The sequence below is a fragment of the Belonocnema kinseyi genome, chromosome 3, assembly GCF_010883055.1.
Source record: "Belonocnema kinseyi isolate 2016_QV_RU_SX_M_011 chromosome 3, B_treatae_v1, whole genome shotgun sequence".
Taxonomy (NCBI): domain Eukaryota; kingdom Metazoa; phylum Arthropoda; class Insecta; order Hymenoptera; family Cynipidae; genus Belonocnema; species Belonocnema kinseyi.
This window is the reverse complement of record NC_046659.1, coordinates 101171146-101183305: the sequence shown is the minus strand read 5'-3', so window position 1 is coordinate 101183305 and position 12160 is coordinate 101171146.

The window sequence follows — 12160 nt, the reverse complement described above, 5'->3', positions numbered from 1 at the left end:
AACGTAATTCCGCGAACCTGCTTTATGCCCTGATAGCGTGAAATGACGGTAAATGTTTTTCAGACGTTCTGCCCAGACTTTATCGTCCAGAAGACCTTAAATCAACTTACGATGAGTTTATACTACCAAGAAGATCTTTCAAGGAAAAACGAACGAATTATACTGTAAAGCCGTCAGTTAATGATTTGTTGAAACTATTCTAAAGATTGAGTTGCCGCAGAACTATTCTTTAATTTTTTGTCTTCCCTTACACAGTCACATAAAAAAATCCTGCAATCCGAATTAAACCACCAAACCCATACGGTTTTGATGTCGCTGAATCCGAATTCGGTGTCAATTTGACCCCGACAGGTAAGGATGAAGGTCAATTAAAGGTAAAAATAGAGAAAACCATGAAATTTGAGAAAACCTCTACTCATAGACGTTTTTGGAGTCGCTGAATCCGTATCCGGGGTTAGTTCGACGTCATAAGTTTTATTCCATGGGTTTCTCAATTTCGACTTCGGAATGACCTTAATCTAGAACTCATGGGGTGATAATGACTCCGGATTTTGATTTAGTGACCTCTAAAACACGTCTTAAAGTTTTCTCCGGTCCAATGTTTTTATTCATTTTGATCTTCACTTGATCTTGATCCTGACCTGATGAGCTCAAACTGATCCCGGATTCGGATTTAGCGATTCCAAAAACGCCTGAGAGTAGAGGTTTTTTTCGATCCTTTTATTTTCTCCGATCCAATGGTTTTCCTCATTTTTACGCTCAAATGAACTTGATCCTGACATGATGTGATCTAACTGACCCCGGATTAGCATTGGATTTTTGGTCAAACTTGAATTTTTTTCTCGTACTAAGGTAGATTCAAAGGGCTAATCTTAAACTTTGAAACATAATGTAATAGGTGGCGGTCTTGCGGACTCAACCTAAAAAATTATTAGTGAATACAATGGCGTCGATAAGGAGCATGTGAGACAGTGCGTTCTTTTTGAACTGCGATAGTCGAAGCAGCTTTTTTGAAGGCTGACTAAATAATTTCCTTCGGCTGAGCTGCATTTTTTAAAATTAGAATGCAAAGAAAATACAGCATATCAAATGTTCCTTGTCGGACGTTATTTTATTGCCTGGTGATTTTTTATCTCAAGTCCGCAGGACCACCACCTATTATATTGTGTTTTGAAACTTAAGGTTCGCCCTTAAAAACTACCTTAGAGTGGAAAAAATTCAAGTTTAACCAAGAGTTACATGTCATCAAAGTAAAATCACCGAATTAATTTGTAGAAAAATTTTTTTTAAAAAATTAATTTAAATATTTATAAATTTAAATTTATACAAAAAAATTTCTTCCATTATTTTACTCAATTTTTTTTCAAAAATGAACAATAAGTAATATTTACTTTTTCGTCAGTATAAGCATTAAGAAAATGTTCAATATACAAACGTGAATAATTAGCTAAAAGAAGCTACTTTTGCACGTAACAATTTTTTCAAATTGCATTTTTTTGCACTTGTATTGACAAAAACACCTGAATATACGTATTTACTTAAGAAAGCTGTTTGATCAATACTGTGATAATAAGTTCGATGGTATTGGCATAATATTAGTGTAACATTTTACTTTTCGATGAGTCTTATCTTTGTACCTGTATTTTTAAAATACGTCAAACGATCAATGTTATCAACGTAACAAATCAAGAATTCACTCTCCCTGAACACGCAATAAGAATTAATATTGATTGAAAATTCATTTATTAGTGATGTAAAAAATATATTTAAAAAATGAAAAATCAACATAATATTTCCCACGACAGGTTATTGTCGTATGATACTTGTCTTACATTATTTATATACTCACTTTTTAGCACTATATTCTTTAATTATACTAGATAAACAGCTTTATTCATAAAGATATATTTAAAAAATAATTTCTATCAATTAATTATTTTCTTGAGGGGACCTTGTAAAGCCCTCGACAGGTAAAACGGGTAATACAGATGTGAGAACAAAAAAGTACATTAATGTTCTTATACTTAATTATACTTAAATTTAAAAAAGACAAAAATTTAACAAATTACCGAGATGCAAACTTTGAAAAATTTCATTTTTTTTGGTTGAAAAAATTAAAAACATTTGATGTCTTAAAAATTTGAAAAGAGTTTTTCTTAAAGATCGATTTAATTTGAAATCACGTAAGTACGTTTAAAAATCACATATAACAAATCGAGCTTCAAGAAGGTTTTTTCCTAATTTCTGAAGTATTGGATGAATGCCGTCAAACATTTATGATATAGTACTCAGCGTGGCATCGTAGCTATGGGGTTTAGGCGCTCGACTTATAAGCTTGCGGTGCGTGCGTTCGATTCTCGGCGCACGCGGATATTTTAATAAAGTGCGTTTGTCTTTATTTATTAGTAATAAGTCCTTCCCTAGTCAAATTTAACAATAAGTTCAGTTTTAGAATAACGTTGCAGAGTATAGTTGATAATCTAATGTCAATAAAAATACGAGAAAACGGAGGAGGATTGTTTGTCAGAGGCTACAGAAAGAAAGGTTTAGATTAAACTTTTGCAAAGGAAATGTATTTTACAATTGGATTAATATTTTCTTTCTTTGATTCAAAAATTTCGGGTAATAGATTATGGCAATGTGCTGGTTAAACTTTAATACTACTGCAGCCATAGCATCATACTTCAGAATTTAAGGCATGATCAGTTTTTTAATATTTTAATAATATTTTATTTGAATTAACAAAATAAAGAACAATAGCATATGCTTTTGAATAATAGTGTGTCAGGGACTATCTAGATTCTACAAAGACCCTATTAATAGGCCCTCATTGGGTTGCCTACTGATGACCTCGCTAGCTGAGCGTGACGCTTTCGCTTGCGCCCTCAATAGATTGCCACTTTAGGGCCTCGATATAAAATAGGAAACCTAGACAGGGCCTCTTAAGAACGAAGTTATAATTTCTACCCGAGGAACAGTCTTTTTTATAGAAAATTAATCTTTTTCTTGACTTCAAAATTCAAGAATCCTAGTTAAATATTCACCATTTTGGTTGAAAATTCATATTTTTGATTTAGAATACAATTATTTGGCTGAAAGTTAAACTCTTTTGTTAAAAATTCATATAAGATATCCTAGTAAAAAATTCATAATTTTAGTTGAAAATTCTTCATATTGATTGAAATTTTTATTTCTTTTCTGTTGCAAATTATTTTCTTCAACAGAAAATTTAAATATTCCCTTTACGGTTGAAAACTGATGTTCTTTCGTTCGAAACTCAAATACTTGGTTAGAAGATGATCTATTTAAGATGAAAATTTGACTATTTGGTTGAGAATTTATGTATTTTGTTAAAAATTCGATTTTTTGGCAGGAAATAATCTTCTTGGTTAAAAACTCATCTTATTGGTTGAAAATTCAACTATTCCAGTTTAATATTCAGCATTGTAGTTGAAAATTCATCATTTTGGTTGAAAATTAATTTTTTTAAGTGAAACTTTAACAATTCCAGTTTTGGTTGAAAATTGACCTTTTTATTAGGTTTTGGTTGAAATATATATATATTTTTTTTCAAAAATAATTTGTTTAAGAAACAACCTAATTATTATATTTTTGGTTAAAAACTGAATTTTTTCATCGTTAACAATTCAACTAGTTGATTAGAAAATTATTTTTAAAATTTAAAAATTAACTATTTGGTTGGAAATTCATATATTTTAATTCATATATTTGGTGAAAAATTTGCATTTCTAGTTAAAAATTAAACTACTTCCTTAAAACTTCAAGAAGTTTGTTACAAAATCCTCTATAGGAATACCGACAATACAATACTTGCTTGATACAAGAAACACATTTCCTTGAAACAAGAAACATCGCTTTGGACCCTGAAAATATTGTGTTGTTCGTATTTTTACTGATTATTTTCTTGATTCAATGCTAATTTTTTCCGTGAAGGAAAAGTGCGTTTTGCCAATGGTCGTATTTTTGGGACTGGTGACTCACTAGCCCAGGTAGATGGCTAATGATGACTAATCATTTTATGAAAAGTGAGTTAGAGTTAGAAACTACTTTTTTGGTCAAATCCTGCGCCTATTAAATATCACTGATGATCGGAAATATTTTAATAAAAATAAGGAACAACAAATGCGTCACTGAGTAAGTGAGCATATAACGGTACATATTACCTTTCTGAGTAAGCCATGACACACGTTATTATAAAAATTTCTTCTTCAAAGTTAGATTTGTATCTGATGTCACTGTAATTAATATCAGGGAACGATCCCAGCTTCACAGGTAACTCAGTTCTATAACAAAATTGTGCAATATATAAATAGCTTTATTTAGAATATAGTTATGATTGAGGAAATATTACCTTTCTGTTTACTTGAAATAGTCAGGAATTTAAAATAACGTGCATATTAAAATTCCAATCACACTAGACACGTTTTATGAAAGAAGGCTACATGTTCGTCTGTATCAACTTCCAACAGGCGTCGACCTTGTAGGATTGCGTACCGCACATTTGGCATCCTTGAACTTGCAGGTACATCGAATGAACTTTGCGATTTAAATTATAGCTATTCATGATTTAAATTATTACAAATTTCAAAGAATTCTCTGCTGCCGATTATTTTTTTATATAGTTTAAGAGTCCCTGAACTTAGAACACAACTAGCCCCGTCATCCAATCCTAATGTATACCATTTATAAGGAATATTTCATTGGTGGTCAATGAACACTACTCACTAAATTTCAATTAATAAACTATAACTGAATGTGACTTAAATTCTACTAATTTCTATAGTTAAAATTCAGTCACTACCAATTAGTAAAAATATACTGGTTTAATTATTAATTACTACTGCAAGCATGCGCACTATCCAAACTTCTTATAATAGATTTCTTAAACATTTTAAGTCTAAATGACCCTGCACAATTAATAAATTATATGAATAGTAGGGTAGACAAAATTATTATTTTGTTATGCCTATCACCGAAAAATTTGTTCGAATCCACACAAAAATAAATCGATTTTTTTTTAAATTATATTTAGAGGGGCAGCAAGCCATGTGAAATACAACACATGTTTCCCATAAGAAGAAAAAGACGTTTTTGTAAATTTTATTCAGAATCGTTAATATTAGGTGAAATGAGTTGAAACTCAATGTTTCTCTTTACCAGAAATAGCTATAGAATACGAATAAAATATAAATGTTTAAATAGCTATGCGCTAATTATGATTTTTACGTTTTTTTTTTAAATTTCGATTGTTTCCAATACATAAAATACTACTTTATATTGATAATTAGACGTTAACATAAATGATTTAAACAAATTATTATAGTTTATAATAACTTGCCTTTAGAATAGAGTGAAAAATTCGCGGTTCTTAAAAAAAAATTGACTTTTGTTACATTTTCAATGAGAGTAAAGTAATACTTAATTATTGGAAACAAACATAATTATTAAATCCATTGATTATTATTTTTAATAATATTCTCTTAGAATAGTGCTAAAAAACTACAGATTTCACAAACACTTTCCACTTTTTGTCCAATTTTTAATCTGGGTAAAGTAAACAATAATTAATCAAAGTAAAGAAAATTGATTGCTTAAACAATTTAATACTATTTTAAATAGTATCTTCAATAGTAATTATAGATAGTCGCGGTTTTTTTCTGAAATTTTTCACTTTTCGTTAACTTTTCACTTAGTGAAGTAATAATTAATGCAAGTTAACAAAACTAATTGTTTAAACAATTTATAATTGTCCATAATTATATTTCCTTAGGTAAATGCTAGAAAGTGGCGGTTCTTTCTGAGTTTTTAAAAACTGTTTCTCAATTTTTAACTTGGTGCGTTAATAAGTAATGCAAGGTAGAAACCAATAATAAATAATAGTATTAATTTTAAAAAAAGAGCTCTCTGTAGCTGCTTCAAGAAAACTTTACATTTAATATGATCCCTTTAGAAAATATCAAATATCTGTTTTATTTCAGAAAAATATATCAGCAAAAAAGAAATGGTTTAAAAGCTGATTTTCTTTATTGTTAATTTATTATTTCTTCATAACTAAGAAGGCAAATCAAAGTCAAATATTTGATAAAAACCGCAACTTTCTAACACTTACTTATGAGAAGATTAACAATAATAAATTGTTTAATTAATTATTTTTTACCTCACTAAGTGAACAGTGAACAAAAAGTAACCAATTTTCGAAAAAAGCAACTATCTGACATTAATATAGATGAAAATATTTATAAACAATAATAATTTATTCAAATAATTATTGATTCTGTTAATTCATTATTAAGTCACTCCGAGTGAAAAATAGACAAATAGTTGAAAATTTCAGAAAATAACTGCAACTTTCTACCATTAAGCAAAGAGGATATTATTAAAAAGAGTACATTTTTTGTATAATTATTTTTGGTAACTTGAAGTGATTATTACTTTGCTCTGATTGAAAAGTGAACCAAAAGTTAAAAATTTCAGAAAACAAGAACTTTTTAGCATTATTCAAAGAGAATATTATTAACAATAATAATAATTAATTTAAGCAAATTATGTTTTTTTAACACTAATTAACTATGACGTCACCCGAATTGAAAATTGAATAAATAGTGGACAATTTTTTTAAATACGCCGATTTTCTAACTCCATTCTAAGAGAAAATGTCTAAAAACAATGATAGATTATTTAAATAATTTATCTCAAGATTTTAATGAAAGCAAAAAAATAGTATATTAGATATTAGAAACAATTTGCATTTGAAAACCCGAAAAAAATCATAATGAATAGACCCCAACAAGAACACCCAACGATTTTTGGATGAAAGTTAATAAAAAAAAAATATTTTTTTTGTTGAGAATTCTTCTTTTTTGGTTGAAGATCTAAATATTCGATGAAAAATTCCACAATTAGGTTAAAAAGTAATTCTTTTTGGTTGAAAATTTAATTCTTTTGTTAAAATCCTTTTTTTGTTTGTTTGAAAATGCATTCCTTTCGGTGACAATTTAACCTCTTTTTGGCAAAAATGCAACTTTTTGATTAAAAATTAATCTGTTTTGGTGAAGGGTCCAATTTTTTCGGGTAGAATTCAACTCTTTTGTAGAAAATTCGTATTTTCCGGTTAAATATTTAACAATATAATTGAAATTTGTTTTCTTACATCACTAAACGATCTTTATTTGTTGAAAATTAAACTCTTTCGTTGAAAATTCGTTTTTTTTGGTTTCAAAATTAATATCTTTGGAAGAAATTTCTTCTTTTTTTTAGTTGCAAATGCAACTTTTTGGTAGAAAATTAATCTGTTTTCTTTGAGAATTTATCTTTTCTTCAATGAAAACTCAACTAGTTGCTAATTAAACTAGTTTGTTAAAGAACCATATATTTGGTTGAAGATTTATGATTTCAGTTTAACATTGATTTGTTTGAATGAATATTTAATTAATTTTTTATAAATTCTTTTTTTATGGGTTAAACATCAATTTTAATTTGAAATGTTTGAAATGTTAGAAATTGAACTTAATATAGTATTTTTTTGAAAATTATCCTTATTTAATTTGTTTTTAAAGCATTTTGCCCTTTAAAGTATGTTATCGATACAGTTGAAAAAATATTTTTTCTGGCTTTCTCTTTCAAGTGTGTGTGGGTGTGTGCCAATTGGGGGAGGGGTCCGAAATACATAAGATATGTAGTCCGAAATTTAAGACATTTAATGCCTTAGTAAGAAAAAAATATAACGGTTCTTACAATTTTGAGATTTAGTGAGATTGTTACTATTACACTCCATGTCATTAAAAAACAACTGGTTTTTAGCAGTTCCCATTCTTAGTTCTAAATTACTTTGTAAGATTTTTACTAATTCAGATTTAGAGAGTACGGTGGCTCAAATTAAAGAAATTTAAAAAGGAAATAATATATCCTTTTTAATATATTATATTTAATTATTATTATGTTTCTAAATATTAATATCTATATTTTTAATATATTATATTAAAAAATGTTAAAAAATTACGCATGGAAACGACTCAGAGAATAAACAAAAATACTTTGTATTATGTAGGTGGACAAGGGCACCCTCTATGGAAATAATCCATCCTTTTATAAGAACGTGCATATGAAAAAACATTTGAGTTATACATCGAAAAGTTATACATCGTGGGAAATATTATGTTGAATTTTCATTTTTTAAATATATTTTTTACATCACTAATAAATTATTAATTAATTCCACATAATTTTCGTTAATTTTCAAAATCCGCATCGCTAGCAATGTGGAATGCCGCCGAAATTGTTTAAATTTATTTATCAACATGCTTCCATCTGTTCAGGAGTAGTATTAAAAATGAAGAACAAACGCGGAGCTTTCTTCAAGCACAAAAAACTTATTTCAGAATCGTTAATATTCCAATCTCCCAATATCATCATTTCGCATACAATACACAAGTAACACTAAAGTTATGTTTATCCACATCTATGATTTATCTGCTAGGATCCGGCATTTTATTTGTAACAAAAGAAAAAATGCCATTCTTTTTCTAGAATTAGATGTTCTTCCAAAAAATGTATTTATTCCCTATGAGGTCTGGAATCGCTGGCTGAAAGTTTGAATTTTAATAAACTTGAAAAACTAAAACTGCCCTACTGAAAATTGCTATATAGGATTCTAGATAGGATGCTATATGTTTCACCGATAGGTGCCACCTATAGGAAAGGACATAGGATCATATATAGGTGCCTGTACAGGACACTCTCTAATAAGGTACCTAATAATTTAAGGTACGTTAAAGTTCTAGGAAGTATAACAAAGCATTAAACATTTTTTCCTAAGTAAACGATATTTCCAAAACTTTTAAGGATTTAACACTTTCAAAGGATTAGAAAGGATTACGAGACGCTTGGCATATTTAAAATAATTTTAAAATATTTCAAGATTTTTTTATTTAAAGGGGATGCAATGATTTTATACGATTTATTTTAGATTCGTATTTTAAAGGATATAAAAATATCTGACCTTATCTCACCTTATCTCAACGAATTATAAGGGATTTCCATAGTTTTTAAAGATTTTAAGGGCTTGAGCTCTCCTCTCATGACTTTGACGGCAATGTTGACGGTAGCATTGCTGCTGACAGGGTTTCCCATGCCAAATAGGCTGATAACGAAGAGGAGAGGGACCAAGTAGAACACCAAAACCCATCAATAAAAAATGGAGAATATATTAAAGATTTTGAAACGCTTGTCGCTTCCAGAAGATCATCGGGGCGCCCCTGGAGCCACAGCTGGGGGCCACAGCATGCGGGACGGTGGCGATGGTGAGCTGCGAGATGGTCAGGCAGATCTCACTAATCCAATAGCTGGCCAGCAAGAACATCTACGACAAAAGGTAAACAGTGGAACATCAACTGTGCCTGCTGAGGATGCTTTGGCTAGCGCTAGCTATTTGCAGCCAACCACCTCGATAGAAATACTTTGAGAGAGCATCAATTGGGATACCGCAATGAAAGAGGAATTGGTGCGTCTCTATTAAGAAAGTGCGAAGTTTCAAACAAAGATGGAAAAAGGATACAATTTAAGAACAAAATTTGCTGCAAAGTATCCTAATATACAAAACATTGCACTAAGAGATCTTATCGCTAAGGTGAAGAACATCAAGACTAATCTACATGTTACAGAAGACTGAGCAATGGAGATTAAACAACAGGTTGATTTGGCGTGGAAAAACGACGGCAATGAACATCAGTTAGAGAAAGCCACGTCAAAAGGTCAAGCAGGAGCAATTGATGTTCTTCCTCAACCTATTGATGATCCAACACTACCACATCCTCCAGAGGTGGATGACCTTATACAACCAGGGGCAGAAGCAGAGGTTCAGCAACCAAACAAGAGACGAAAATAATATGCCATATGAACAGAGATATTATGCGCCTTTATTTTTTGGCAGAGAAATGTGGGCAAAGTGTGAGGAGAGAACATCATAGACTCTTCTTACTTAAATACCCAGAGCTAGACACAAAAATGAATGAGCAGAATCTGGCAGATCAAAAACGCTCAATATCTGTAAACAGACTGCTTTCGGCCGTTGAAATAGCTGCTATAAAAATGGAAGTGGAACGGTAGCTTCCTATTGATGAGCTCGCCTCGGAAGATGTAGATAACGAAGACTTGATTCATGCTGAAGGCATAGGTGCTAGGCATAATGAACATCATGCACCGGATCCATTAGAACCATATCCGGATATTAATAACGATGATGTGGATAGGGAAATCTCAGAAAAACTACAATACCTGGAAAGGAATTTTGGTCATGCTTTACTAGAGTTCAGATATGTAGAACCAACACCAAAGCATTCTCTGCCCAAAATGAACATCACAAATGATCTGCGCGCACTAATAGCTCATCTCGACAGCAAGGTTTTACCTACGTATTTGAACGTAGCACAAACTGCGTTACCGCTGCAAACTCTTGTATACTGTGCAGCTGTGCCAACCGTTAGAACGTTGGGCCGAAAAACTAGGCCTGCAAATGCAATTTTTGTCTTATCAAGGGATCGAGATCCACCATGGAAGATCAGGTTGGATATGGATGTCAGCAAAGTGAGGTACAAATTGGGTGGATTAACTCAATACAAAAAAGGAAATAGAACCAGAAAGCTGATGAACTATGTTACTAAAATCATCCACCCTCGGCACATCGAGACATTAACACCAGCAATATTCGATGAAATTTTAAACTCTCAAGGACAGAGACTTGATGTTCTTACTGCCAGACTGCGTCGGTCCAAGAAAATTAATGCACGAAGGCAGTATAATCAAAACTTTGAGACAGATGAAAGAAGGTTCTATGGTGAACTGAGAGTAAAGTAAAATAACCACCAAGGCACCGAAGTCCCTCAATTGGAAGATATGACTAACTACTGGTCGGGTGTTTAGGAAAAAATAAACAGATGCAATTTGGACACTAAGTGGTTCAAACTAGAGGAAGCAAGGGCAAGCAATAGCCCAGAAATGCATCTGACAAACATCACAGCTTTGGATGTTTCAGCGGTCTTGTAATTGGAAAGCTCCAGTTCTGGACATGGTGCACAACTTCTGGTACAAGCCCCTGACGAGTGTGCATCTTGCGTTGGCAAGGTGTTTTCAGAAGATCATTGAACACCCAGATCTGATGCCAGGTTTTATGCTCCAAGGTACTACGTATATGATACCAAAAAAACCAGACGCTCAAAATCCATCTGACTTTAAACCGATAGCCTGTCAGTGCAGATAAGGTATATTCTCATTCCGACGAGAATGACATTCTTACAGAAGAACAAAAAGGATGTTGTAAAAACTCACGAGGCTCTAAAGATACAGTCACTATAGACGCTGTTGTCATGACTCAAGCTCGTAAGCATCAAAGGAACTTACACATGGCATACATTGACTACAAGCAAGCGTTTCCTTCCGTGCCGCATGACGATTTGCTTGAAGTCTTAAAACTTTGCAAAATTTGCCCACGCATTATTGACTTTCTAAGCCATGCGATGAGGCTCTGGGTTACACGAATCAAGTATTTTGATCATGGACAACCAAGGATAACTAGATCAATACGTTTTACGACGGGTATATTTCAAGGGGACTCCTTCAGCGCACTATAGTTCTGATTAGCGTTGAATCCATTGAGTAAAACAATAAACAGCATGCCTCATGGGTTCAGAATTTATGATAATGAGGATGGTCATGAAGTCTGGCGTCTGACCTGAAGCTGTACGCTAGTTCAGGCTAGAAACTGCAGCAAGTGATCGATGTCACTAAGCAGTTTTCCAATGATATCCACATGAAGTTCGAACTAGATAAGTGTAGAACAGTGCATTTAATCAGAGGGGAATTAGGGAACGCAGAGTTAGAGAACGAGTTCGAAAATGACATCGAGGCAATGGCTGCAGGCGAACACAGAAAAACGCTGGTGTTAAATTTGTTGCAGCTCAAATTTCATTGGGCTCCCAATGATCATTTGAGAGAGTTTTCAAGTCTCAAATGTATTCCTCTGAACGCAGGTACCCATGTGGGAATCTAGGGGAAAGTATCATTTGGAGACTGAATTTTGGCTCATGCAGAGTTGTGGAGTTCTGAACCGCGCCGTCAGCCACCTGAATACCTGTCAAAGCAACTA